Here is a 13,012-nt window from a genome sequence, read left to right on the forward strand (position 1 = left end):
ACTCGACGGCACATAACAACAACAACAACAATCAAGTAAGCCCAGTCTCTCTCTCACTGACCAAACCTCTTTGTCAACATCTATCTCCCTTCCAGATAGATGCCTCTAAGAAACACAGGGCAGTTACTGGGGAAGGACTCACTGGGGAATTTAAGACTGAGAGAGTATCAGATGGTGTGTGATGGATTGTTGAGGGTACAGTAGTATTTAGTTTCTTTATTTTGTAACCGAAGGAAGAATAAATAAGGTGTAATAATTTTATTATAGATGTTTTCATATATACAAAAATAGACCAAGTGGTATAATTAACCCTCACATACCCATCACCCAGCATCTACAATTATCAACTCAAGGCCAACCTTGTTTTATCTGTACCCTCACTCCTCCTATGACCTGCTAACTTTGGTGCAAATTTCAGGTATCATAACATTTCATTTGTAAATGTTTCAGCATATATTTCCAAAAGGAGTCTTTAAAAACAACAACAACATAACCACAATGCCATTAAGTCACCTAAAGAACATTAATAATATCTTCAAATATCCAGTTTGTGTTTACATTTCTCCAATTGTCTGATACGTTTTTTAAGAACATAAACTTTACTTAAGAAAGTTAACTGACTCAGGTTTATGTTCTTGATTTTCTAATCAAGTATAAACTGCTTCAACAGAAGGACAGTGTTTCATTTATGCCTACTTCTGAGTGCTTTGCTGATGTTGTTGGTGTTGTTGTTATGTGCCGTCGAGTCAAACCCGACTCATAGCGACCCCTCCTTGGGTTTCCGAGGCAGTATCACTACAGAAGTAGGATTGCCCAACCTTCCTTCCGAGGAGTGGCTGGTGGGTTTGAACCGCCAGCCGTCTGGTTGCCTGCTAACCAGACGGCTTTGCTGATACTTATGCCTAAATTTCACAGTAATGGTAATGAACTAATTCAATAACAATACAGCTTTTAACGACTTTCCATGTAACTATATAAACAATTAAAAAAAAAAAAAGTCCTCATATTACCCGTCCAGATTTTTGATGCAGGAAATAAAAGCAATATAGGTCTTCAGCTTTTTAATTAAATTGAAATGAAAATGGCACATGAAGCATAATTAGGTATAGGTGTACCTCGAAGATGGTGTGGGTTTGGTCCTAGACTGCCACAATGAAGTGAATATTGCAACAAAGCAAGGCACACAATTTTTTTTGGTTTCCAACTGCATACAAAAGTTATGTTTACACTATATTAAGTATGCAAGAGTATTATGAAAAGTTAGAAAAATTGTGAGAATTACCAAAATGTGACACAGAGTCACGGAGTACATGCTGTTAGAAAAAATGGCGCCAACAGATTTGACTGACAACACAGGGTTGCAACAAACTGTCAATTTGTAAAAAAAAATGCCACATCTGCAAAGCACAATAAAACGAAGTGCAGTGAAATGAGGCATGCCTGCAATTAGGAATCTGAAAACCCTTCTTGGTAGCTATCATACTTTCTGACTTCCTAAGAAATGGATTCTCTAAAGAATTACCTACCCTATCCACTTCAGCACAATACTATGACTGCCACGGACACCAAAGAAAAGTAAGAGAACATCCCTGATAGGAGAAGGATGCATTTTATGAAACGTAATTCAAAAATTGAAGGTTTGGCTTGGATTATACCAAGATAAATAGCTGTGAATAATTATGCATGTAGGATTTCACCTTTGTACCACTTCTCCACTTGTTTCCTCCTCCCACTTCCACTGCAGTACTAGTTGGTTTTAGAGTGGACAAATGAAATACATGGATTGATTTTTTAAAAAATTAGAGCTATATATCCTTAGGTGCATTTGATTGTGTGGATCATAACAAATTATGGATAACATTGAGAAGAATGGGAATTCCAGAACACTTATTTGTACTCATGAGGAACCTGTGCATAGACTAGGAGGCTGTTGTTTGAATGAGGGAATACTACATGGTTTAAAATCAGGAAAGGAGTGCATCTGGGTTGTATCCTTTCACCATACTTACTCAATCTGCATGCTAAGCAAACAATATGAGAAACTGGACAATATGAAGAAAAACATGGCATCAGGATTGGAGGAAGAATCGTTAACAACCTGTGATACACAGAGGACACAACTTTGCTTGCTGTGGTAGTTAAGTTTGTGTGTCAACTTGGCTAGGCCTGGTTGAGTAGCTGGGCAGCTGGATGTAGTATTCCCCACGATGAGACTGGTAATCAACTCCATGGTGGAATCTACTGTGAGCAGCTGAGTAGCTGCCTTGGGGATGTGGTCTGCTTCCTGTATATAAGGAGGAGCCTTGGGGAATGGTCTCTAGCTTATGGCACACTTGAACCCTGCATGTAGCTGTGTCATTTTTTAGCAGCCTGCCATGCTCTGTCAACCTTGGGACTTTTCACTGAATTTGAATTAATGGCCTGCCATATGGTTTGGCAATATTGGGACTGTGCCTTTTTACTTGTCAAGCTTGGGCTTGTCAGTCTCAGCAGTCAGCAGCTGTTTAAGTGAAGAGAAGCCTCTAGCTCCAGTGGGCCAGGAGCAGGTGGCAGAGCTGAAGCCAAGGTTGAGAGACTTTCACCCAGCCCCTAGAGCCTGGCACTTTGAACTCGGACTTAAAGTCTCCAAACTGTGAGAGAATGAACTCCTGTTTGTTCAAGCCATCCCATCTGTGGTATAGTCTTGTCAGAGTAGCACTAGATAACCAGAACACTTTCTGAAAGTGAAGATGACTTGAGGCACTTACTGATGAAGATTGAAGACGACAGTCTGCAGTATGTATTACACCTCAATATAAGGAAAATAAAAGTCCTCACAACTGGACCAATAAGCAGCATTGTGATAAACAGAGAGAAGATTGAAGTTTTCAAGGACTTCATATTACTTGGTTCTACAATCAATGCCAATGGAAACAGCAGTCAAGACATCAGACGACTTACTGCATTGGGCAAATCTTCAGCAAAAGACGTCTTTCAAGTGCTGAAGAGCAAAGATGTCTTCTTAAAGAATAAGGTTCACCTAACCAAGCCATGGTATTTTCTATTGCCTCAGGAGCTCTGGTAGCATAGTGCCTAAGGCACTTGACTGCTAACCAGAAGACTGGCGGTTCAAACCCACCAGCCACTCCTCGGAAGGAAGGATGGGCAATCTACTTCTGTAGTGATACTGCCTTGGGAACCCAAGGAGGGGTCACTATGAGTTGGGTCCGACTCGACGGCACATAACAACAACAACAACAACATATGTATGTGAGAGCTGGACAATGAATAAGGAAGACCAAAGAAGAGTTGATGCTTTTGAGCACGGTGTTGGTGAAGAATATTGAAAGTACTTGGACTTTCTAAAAGAACTAACATATTTGTCCTGGAAGAAATGCAGCCAGAATGCTCCTTGGAAGAGGGAACGGCCAGATTTTGTCTCACTTTGTTCATGTTGTCAGAAGGGACCATTCTCTGGAGAAGAATGTCATGCTTGGTAAAGTGGAGGGTCAATAAAAAAGGGGAAGGCTGTCAACAAGGTGGATTGACACGATGGCTGCAACAATGGGCTCAGGTATAACAAGGATTGTGAGGCTGGCACAGGACCAGGCACTGTTTCGTTCTGTTGTACATAAGGTCACTATGAGTCAGAGACAACTCGACGGCACCAAACAACAACAACATCCTTAGGCATGTAAACTCCAATATGGAAAAAAAGCTATATGCTCCAAAATGATAAATGCAGTATTTTATAATAAGCATAGCAAAAAATGAAAAACTAATCTGAATGCCTAAGAACAGAAGAATGGTTATATAAATTACATCCATTTACTAGGAACAGCTAAGAAATAACTATGCAACTTCAAAAATTATAATTATGAAGATGTAGCAACAATGAGTTTCTGGGTGGTGCAAACAGTTAAGCACTCAGCTAGTAACTGAAAGGCCAGTGTTTCAATCCACCCATAAATGTCCTGGAAGAAAATCCTAACAATACACTTCTGAAATATCAGTCATTGAAAACCCTATGGAGCGTAGTTCTACTTTGAAACACATGAGTTGGAATAAACTCTCCTGTAACTAATTTGATTTTTAATAATATGGAAAATGTTATGTTGTGGAGATTGCAATGAATGTCACAAAACAAAATGTGTATGAATTGTTAAATAGAAAACCAATTTTCTCTGTAAACTTTCACCCAAATCACAATTTTAATAAATAAAATAAAAAACCAATATGGAAAATGCATATGCTAGGTAAAAACAATCAAAATATGAAATTTCATGAATACTGTAATTTTAATTATGTAAAAAAAAGTATGCCTATGAATCAAAGGCTGAAAGGAAATATAATAAAATTGTGATAGTAGTTATATTAGTATGCACAGTGGAGTTATGAACAATTTAATATGGTAGATGGCTGATCTTTGTTGTTCTTGTTAGCTACCTGTTTCAGTTACCTAGTGCCGCTCTGACAGGAATATACCACAAATGGGATGGCTTGAACAAACAGGAGTTTATTCTCTTATAGTTCTGGAGGGTAGAAGTCTGAGTTCAAAGTGCCAGGCTCTAGGGGGGCTGTATGAAAACCCCTCAACCTTGGGCTTCAGTTCTGCCTCCTGTTCCCAGCTCACTGAAGCTAGAGGCTTCTCTTCACTCAGCTGCTGGCTGCTGAGGCTGACAAGCCCAAGGTTGACAAATATTAAGGTACAGTCCTGATATTACCAAACCACATGGGAGGCCATTAATTCAAGTCCATGAAAAGTCACAAGATTGGCAGAGCATGCCAGGCTGCTGAACAATGACATGGCTACATGCAGAGTTCAAGTATGCCACAAACTAGAGACTATTCCCAAAGCTGCTGCTTATATACGGGAAGCATACCACATCCCTAAGGAAGCTACTTAACTGCTCACAGTAGATTCCACCATGGAGTTGATTGCCAGTCTCATCATGGGGAATACTACATCCAGCTGCCCAGCCACTCAACCAGACCCAGCCAAGTTGACACACAAACTTAACCACTACACTGCCATTGAGTTAATTCCAACATAGTGACACTACATATGCATATTAGAAGTGTGCTCCACAGGGTTTTCAAAGCTGTGACCTTTCACAAGCAGGTTGCCAGGCCTGTCTTTCCAGGTGCCTGTGGGTGGGTTTGAATGCCAACCCCCTGGCTAGTAGCTGAGCGATCAGCCAGCTGCACCACCCAAGGTCTCCTCTGGCCTTTTACCAACTCACTGCCATCGGATCAGTTCTGACTCACAGTGACTACTCCTTGGGTTCTGAGGCAGTATCTCTATGGAAATAGATTGCCCAATCTTCCTTGCGGGGAGTGGCTGGTGGGTTTGAACCTCCAGCCTTCTGGTTAGCAGTCAAATGTCTTTGGACTGCTACACCACCAGAGTACTTGCTAAATAAATACTACTTCTTTTGTTTTAAGGAGCTCCAGTGGTGTAGTGCCTAAGGTATTTGACTGTTAACCAGAAGGCAGACAGTTCAAACCCACCAGCCACTCCTCAGAAGAAAGACTGGGCAATCTACTTCCGTAGAGATACCGCCTAGGAAACCCAAGGAGGGGTCACTGAGAGTTAGAACTGACTCCATGGAAGTGAGTTATTTTTTTTTTATTCTTTTGTTTTCATGTTTCCTCTAACACTTTAAAATGATGTGATTACAAATTAAAATATTTTTAAGTTAAAAATACTAAACTTTGGTTAAATATTAAACTATGTTTTCTTCTTTTTAAGGTCTGTATGCATTGTATGTAGACTATGCATTTGTATACAGGTAGTCCCCAATTTACCATGTGTTCAAGTTATGATAAACCACATTTACAGCCTTCCTTTTTTTTGGTACATTTTATCATTAGTAGCATGTCCTATACACAATGTTGCAGCATATAATTTGCTGATGTTATCATATCTGTAAGTTTATATGCATTGTTTACAACCCAAAAGGCAAATAAAGATCAGATTTATAAAGCATAAAAGGCAATAATGAAAACTAAAAAAGAAATGTATTCAATTTACATCAGAATTGACTTATGATGGAGTTGTTAGAACGTGACCCCATTGTAAGCTGGGGGCCACCTGTATATATGTATACACACACACGTATCAAACAACAATAAAAGAATAAGATTAATTTTTTAAAAAATAAAATATAATTGTTACACTTAGTTTATTAAATCTTCTTTTATTTAAATATAAAATATTAAATAGCATGATATATTTGGGGTTCCCTGAGTTATGCAGTTAACTTTCTTGGCTGCTAACTGAAAGGTTGGCAGTTGGAGTCATCTTGAAATAAAGGCCTGGTGTTCAAATATCAGCCAGTGAAAGCCCTATGAAGCCCAGTTCTCCTTGGACACACATGGACTTCCCATGAGTGAGAATCAACTGGTTTTTATAAGGTATTTAATACCATAATACCTAGCAGGGCTTCTTACACATTTAGGCCTTTGGTATATATTGGCTGATCAGGTTTGCAGTTATTCATTCAACTAGTAATTTATTTACAACCTACTTCTCCCAATGAAAGAAAGTATTTTTCTTGACTTAGACAACAGCTAAATCACATTTTAAATTATAAAATATAACAAATGTATAGAAAAGTGCAAAAACCATAAACGCACAGCTTAACAAATTATAAAATGAACCCCTGTATAACCATCTTCCACCCAGGGCAAGAAACACGGTATTACCTGGCCCCCAGAACACTTCTGGTCCTAATGGTAAACCCCTTCCTCCACCAGGACAGAGGCAGATGAATGAAAACACTCACAAAGTGCCAGAAACCCTGCTTGTGAGCCCCTTTCAAACTCATTATTATTTGATTTTTGTAAGATTTGTAAAAGCAAACATTTTTATCTTATTCAGCTAAGACCTCTTTGGCCTTCACAGCTTATTTTGTATTTCTAATTTCACTTTTTCTTAAGCACGGTCCCCCCGAGTTGAATAAGTTTTAGGACCCACAAAATCTGGAATAGCCCCTGGAATCACTATCCTACTAAGGTATTCACGTCTTTGCTTTCAGATGAATTATATTATGTTAAACTGTCCATTTCCCAATATAAAACGTTCCAAATATTTCTGTGAGTGCTACCACTTGACTGCTCTGAGAGCCTCTTAGAGAGAAGGACTGACTAGCCCATTACCACCGCTTACATCCAGTCAGTTCCAACTCATGGTGGCCCCTTGTGCGTCAGAGTAGAGCGGTGCTCCAAAGCGTTTCCTCTTCTTTTTTTCTAAATTTTATTTAGTTCGTTGTTGTTGAAAATATACATAGCAAAACACATACCAATTCAACAATTTTTTAAAACTTTTTGTTGTGAAAAGTTTACAGAGTAAATTGCTTTTCCATCCAACAATTCATATACATTTGGATTCATGACATTGATTGCAACCCCCAAAATGTAACAGCACTCAAGTCACCATTTTTACATTTACTGACATTGATTACATTCTTCAGTTATGTAACCATTCTCACTTCCTTTTCTAAGTTATTCCTTCCTCATCAACATAAATTCATTGCCATCTAAGGTCCTAATCTTCCTAGTTGCTGTTGTCAATTTGATCCCATAAAGATAGTTCTTAAAAGAGCATGATGCTCAAGGCAAAGCTTTTTACTAGTGAAGCTAAACTATTATTTGATTTTAAGAAGACTTCAGGGGATTTTTGGTTTATCATTTAAAGATTATCTCAGGGTAATATTTTCAGAAGTTCATTGACCTTCCATGGCTCCAGAAAGTCTAGCATCCATGAGAATCTGAAATTCTCTTCTATATTTCCCCCCTTTTGATCAGGATCCCTCTATGGAATTGTTGATTACAACGTTCAGTAATGGTAGCCTGGCACCATCCAGTTCTCAGGGCAAAGGAGGCAGTTGTTCATGGAGAAAATTAGCAACACATTCCATATCTACCTCCTATTCCTTTGTTGCTCCAGATGAATACAGACCAATTGTTGTGCCTTGAATGACTGCCTGCAAACTTTTAAGACCCAAGGCACTTTACAGTGAACTAGGAGGTAGGACAGAAACACTAAACACGTTAACAGGCCGATTAACTGTAATGTCCATGAAACCATGACCCTAAACCACCAAACCAAGGAATCAAATCCCATGAGGTGTTTGGTTATACATAAGCAGCCTCAGCAGATACTGTTTTGTTGTTGTTGTTGTAAATGTATCTATCATACAACTTTTGCCAATTCAACTTTCTGGAAGTATACAACTTATTGACAGCAGTTGTAATAATAAACTGTGCAACCCTACCCTTAATCAATGCAATTTTTCCATCACCATTAACCACTTTTTCCCTTTCCCTCTTGCCCTTGGTAACCACTTATAAACTTTGGTCTCTATACAATTGCCTTTTCTTGTCTTTTTTATAAGTGAGGTCATATAATATTTGTCCTTTTGTGGTTAGCTTATTTCACTTCTCATAATGTCTTCAAGCTTCATCCATTGTATTCCATTGCATATATATATATATATATATATGTATATATATGTATATATATGTATATGTATGTGTGTATATCTATCTATATATATAGATATATATTACAATGAATTATTAATGTGACCCTTCTAGCCATGGTCTTTGTGATTCCCACCAGATGACTGGGTGGGACTATGCAAATATGAGGTGCTTGTGGCACACCAAGGGGATTGGATAGCATGTTAATAAGGTAAATAAGATACATGGTACTCTTGTGGAGGTAGAGCCATGGAAATAATGTGTATGGAACCCTAACATGGGGATTGGTCAGTTTTGCCATCTTATTAGACTTAAAATGAGCCCTCCCAGACATGGAAAAGGAGGAGCTCACTACCGCCAACAAAGAAGAGCCAGGAATGGAGTGTGTCCTTTGGACCCAAGATCCCTGCACTGAACTTTCTCAACCTAGGAGACAGAGAGGGAGCTATATAACACGTTTCTGAGACAGCAACAGATGGCAAGAAGCCCTGGCAGAGAAGCAGTGGCAGCAGAGAGAGACAGCACAATCAAGAGACTGGCATGAGACAGAGCAGTAGGCTTCCTGGCTCAGAGTGAGACAGCAGAGTGCCTTTGGGCAGGACCTGAGTACCTTCAGGCAGGAGGCTTGCCAGCAGAGTGGGGTGCCTCTCGGCATTTATTAGCAGAGCTAACAGGGCTTTGCAACACTTGCCCCAGCAGGGCAGAGGCCAGGTCAAGGGGTCAAGGGCCAGAGAGTAACCTACTGTGGGTACAGCTGAGGAGAAGTAGTTCTGCTCAAAGAACTGTATCGTGAGTGTTTCTGATCCTGAATTGTAACCTGTTACTTCCCTAATATACCCCATAATCATGAGTATTGTCTGTGAGTTCTGTGTGGCAATTGTAACAAATATTAAATCCAGTATAGAAGTAGAGAGTGCAGTGGGAGGAATGGTTAGTATCAGAATTAGTAAAAAGGTTGGAGGGTGGAGACATGTCTGACCTCTGCCTCATAGGAATCAGCCTTGGGCTGTTGATGTTCATTTTGATCCTCCTTCCCACTTGTGAAGTTAGAGGAGGTCAGACTCTCTACCACACCCTATTTGCAGTACGTACCACACTTTGTTTGTCCATTCCTCTGTTGACATGCATTTAGGTTGTTTCCACCTTTTGGCTATTGGACAGGTTTTTCAAAGGATGGTTGTTCAGAAGTAAATTGCCAGGTCTTTCTTTCAAGGTGCTGCTGGGTAAACCCAAACCGCTGTCCTTTCAGTTAGCAGCTGAAATGGCTGGTCACAGAGCCTGGTAAGTAGTTTGGGCTTGCATTTCATAACCAGAGACCACCAGAGTTGGAAATACATGTTAATTAACTTTATCTTTATGAGATAGTGACTTGCAGTGGGGTGGGGGTGGGGGGAGTGAATCCTCATCTACTCCCTTCAAGGTATAGGTGCACACTGAAGACCAACTTGGTTTGGTACACAGAATATTTACAACAAATTTGAATGGCTTGCCAACATTTAAAAACACAGAGATTTCGTACAAAAAATTGGCCTTCTGGCTTTTCTTAAACAGCTGGATGATGTGACTTCTCTGGGCCCAAATTTCCACTGAATGGCCTGCGTGATGGGAACCCAGTGGTAGCTCTTTCTCAGGTCCACATGCCCCAACTTATATTACTTTACTTCAGGTGTTGTCTTTGTGTTTAGTTTTATAGGTATTTGTGGTTTTGAACCCTGCTCTAACCTATTGTAGTAATTCAAAGTGGTTTCTGTAATAATCTTTAAAATTAAAGATAACAGGGAATAGATCTCCCAAAAATACCCAAAGTGACTTTCTTGCTGTTATTTCCTGAATCTTTTACAAAAGTGTCCCACATGTGCAACACTAGATAAACCTACACAAAAGGAGTAAGATTCGAAATATGCAAAGGTTCATCTTAAATGAAATAACTTTCTACCAAGAAGTGGTAAGAAGCAGTTCAACATAACTATAGACCTTTGGTTCTCTTTTATGTTATTGTAGTGAAAAGATACATAGCTAGACCTGTGGTTCTTGCATTTTAGCTTGCTTCAGGAGCTTATCCAGAGGGCTTGTGAAATCAGACTGCTGGTGTCCATTCCCAGAGTTCCTGATTCAGTAGGGCTGGGGTGGGCTGACAATTTGCATTTCTAACAAGTTCTCAGGTGATGCTGATTGGGTTAGTCTGGGACCACTTTTAGAGAACCTCTGACATATGTTACTCAAATGAGGCCCCTGGTAGAGGGCTTGGGGGCTTGTTAGAAATGGAGCATCATAGCCCCACTTCAGACTCTGCAGGTGATTTGTGTGGTTCTTGTTGTTATGTGCCTCAAGTCAGACCCAACTCATAGTGACCCCTCCTTGGGTTTCTGAGGCAGTATCACTACGGAAGTAGATTGCCTTATCTTGCTTCCGAGGAGTGGCTAGTGGGATTGAACCATCAGCCTTCTGATTAGCAGTCAAGTGCCTTAGGCACTACGTTTGTAGGGATGTTAAATTTGGAGCCGGTGCGGTGCTGGCCTAACTCGTTGTTCCCAAATCTCCCTGATAAAAATCACAGTGTTTCTTAAATAAACAGAATGCTAGGCCTTTCCCTTAGAAATTTTAATTCAGTGGGTCTGGGCTGGGCCCAGAAAGCTGTGGTAAGATTCCAGATGATTCTTATCATTAGGAAGATTTAGGAAAAACATATAATGGTGGTATTAATAAAACTAAAGAAAAAATGTTGTTAGCTGCCGTTGAGTCAGCTCTGACACATAGCGACCCTGTGTACAACAAAACGAAACGCTGCCTGGTCCTGCACCATCCTCACAGTCCTTGCTATACCTGAGCCCATTGCTGTAGCCATCTTGTTGAGGGCCTTCCCTTTTTTTGCTGAACCTCTACTTCAGCAAACATGATATCGTTCTCCAGGGAATGATCCCTTCTGACAGCATAACCAAAGAAAAAAATATGTTAATGAAATGGAGCCAAGGAAACAGATAAATGAGAAATCCAAGGGGCGAAAGTTAGTAATATGTCTTCAACTATTTGGGGCTCTGAAGCACTGGTATGCATTTTGTGAGTTGCCATCAAATGGATTCTGACTCATAGGGACTCCACATGTGTCCGAGTAGAACTGTGCCCCATAGGGTTTTAATGGTTCATTTTCCAGAATTCGATCTCCAGGTTTTACGTTACATCAGATCTCATCACAGGGGATGACTACATCACAACTGCTTAAACCTCTTAGAATCATGGTCCAGCCACGTTGACACACAACCTTAACTGTCACATATCGTAACAGATGTAATTATGCACATGTAAAACAAGGTATTATAAGGTTATTCACTGAAGCATTTTTTTTTTGTAATAAAAATTTGAAAACCACCTAAATGTCTAACAATAAGCATCTGATTAAATAAATCATATACACTTAGGGGAATAAGTCTTGTGCAGCTATCCAATAGAAGGAAATTTTCTATATTGTTATGGAAGGTTCTCTAAGACATATTGTTAAGTAAAAACAGTGAAGTGCAGAAAAATGGATATAGAAGGCCACTTTTTCTGTAAAAGGGAGAAACTAGACTATGTATTTGCTTTTTTTTTTTTTTTTAAGAGTTTTTGATTGTGCTTTAGGTGCAAGTTTACAGAGCAGAGTTTGTTTTATATTCAACATTTCATGATTTCGTGTACATTTGGTTTCTTTCCCCAATTACCATCCCCAACCCTAACCCACTCTTCTCCCCTTCCTCCCCAGCACCCCCCCATGACCCTCATAGTTATGCACTCCTGTGTGTCCTGCATTTCCTGCGTGCAGATGTTGCCCCTCTGGTGCCCTGTGGCCAATTGCTCTAAGGGATGCATCTCCATAGAGTATGTGGGTGCGTCATCCTGGGTTGAGTGGTCTGTGTGTACATCTTATTTACTATTGGGCTAAGAGTCAGCCCCTGGGAATGAGTTTTACTACAGCCCCGAAGTGTATCCCAGGGCCATAGTGTTGGGGGTCCTACCAGACTCCATCCAACAATTCTGGTCATTATTATTTTTGGATTTTGTTCCATGTTTTTCCTCCCACTCTATCCAGGATCTCCAGTTTTGATCCTTTCCCGAGTGGTTAGCATTGGTAGCCGGGCACCACTCTCAAGGTCCATCATGTCCTGGGGCTGATTACTTCCAAATGTCCTTGGTTTTCTTTTTTTTTTCTCCCCACTCTTCTTTGTATTTGCTTTTGATTGCATAAAGCTGCCCTGGAAGGATACAGAAGAAGCACATAACTGTTGGTGAGAGTGGGAGGGGTGGATGGGTGGGAGATTTTCCACTGCCTAATATATATATATATATTTATAAATTTATATGGGAGCTCTGGTAGCATAGTGCCTAAGGCACTTGACTGCTAACCAGAAGTCTGGCGGTTCAAATCCACCAGCCACTATTCAGAAGGTTGATGGGGCAATCTACTTCCATAGTGATACTGCCTCAGAAACCCAAGGAGTGGTTGCTATGAGTCGGGTCTGACTCAACGGGACATAACAACAACATAAATTTAAATTTTTATAATTTAACATAT

The sequence above is a fragment of the Orycteropus afer genome, unplaced genomic scaffold (assembly GCF_000298275.1).
Source record: "Orycteropus afer afer isolate SDZICR_OR568_19922 unplaced genomic scaffold, OryAfe1.0 scaffold00032, whole genome shotgun sequence".
Classification (NCBI taxonomy): Eukaryota; Metazoa; Chordata; class Mammalia; order Tubulidentata; family Orycteropodidae; genus Orycteropus; species Orycteropus afer.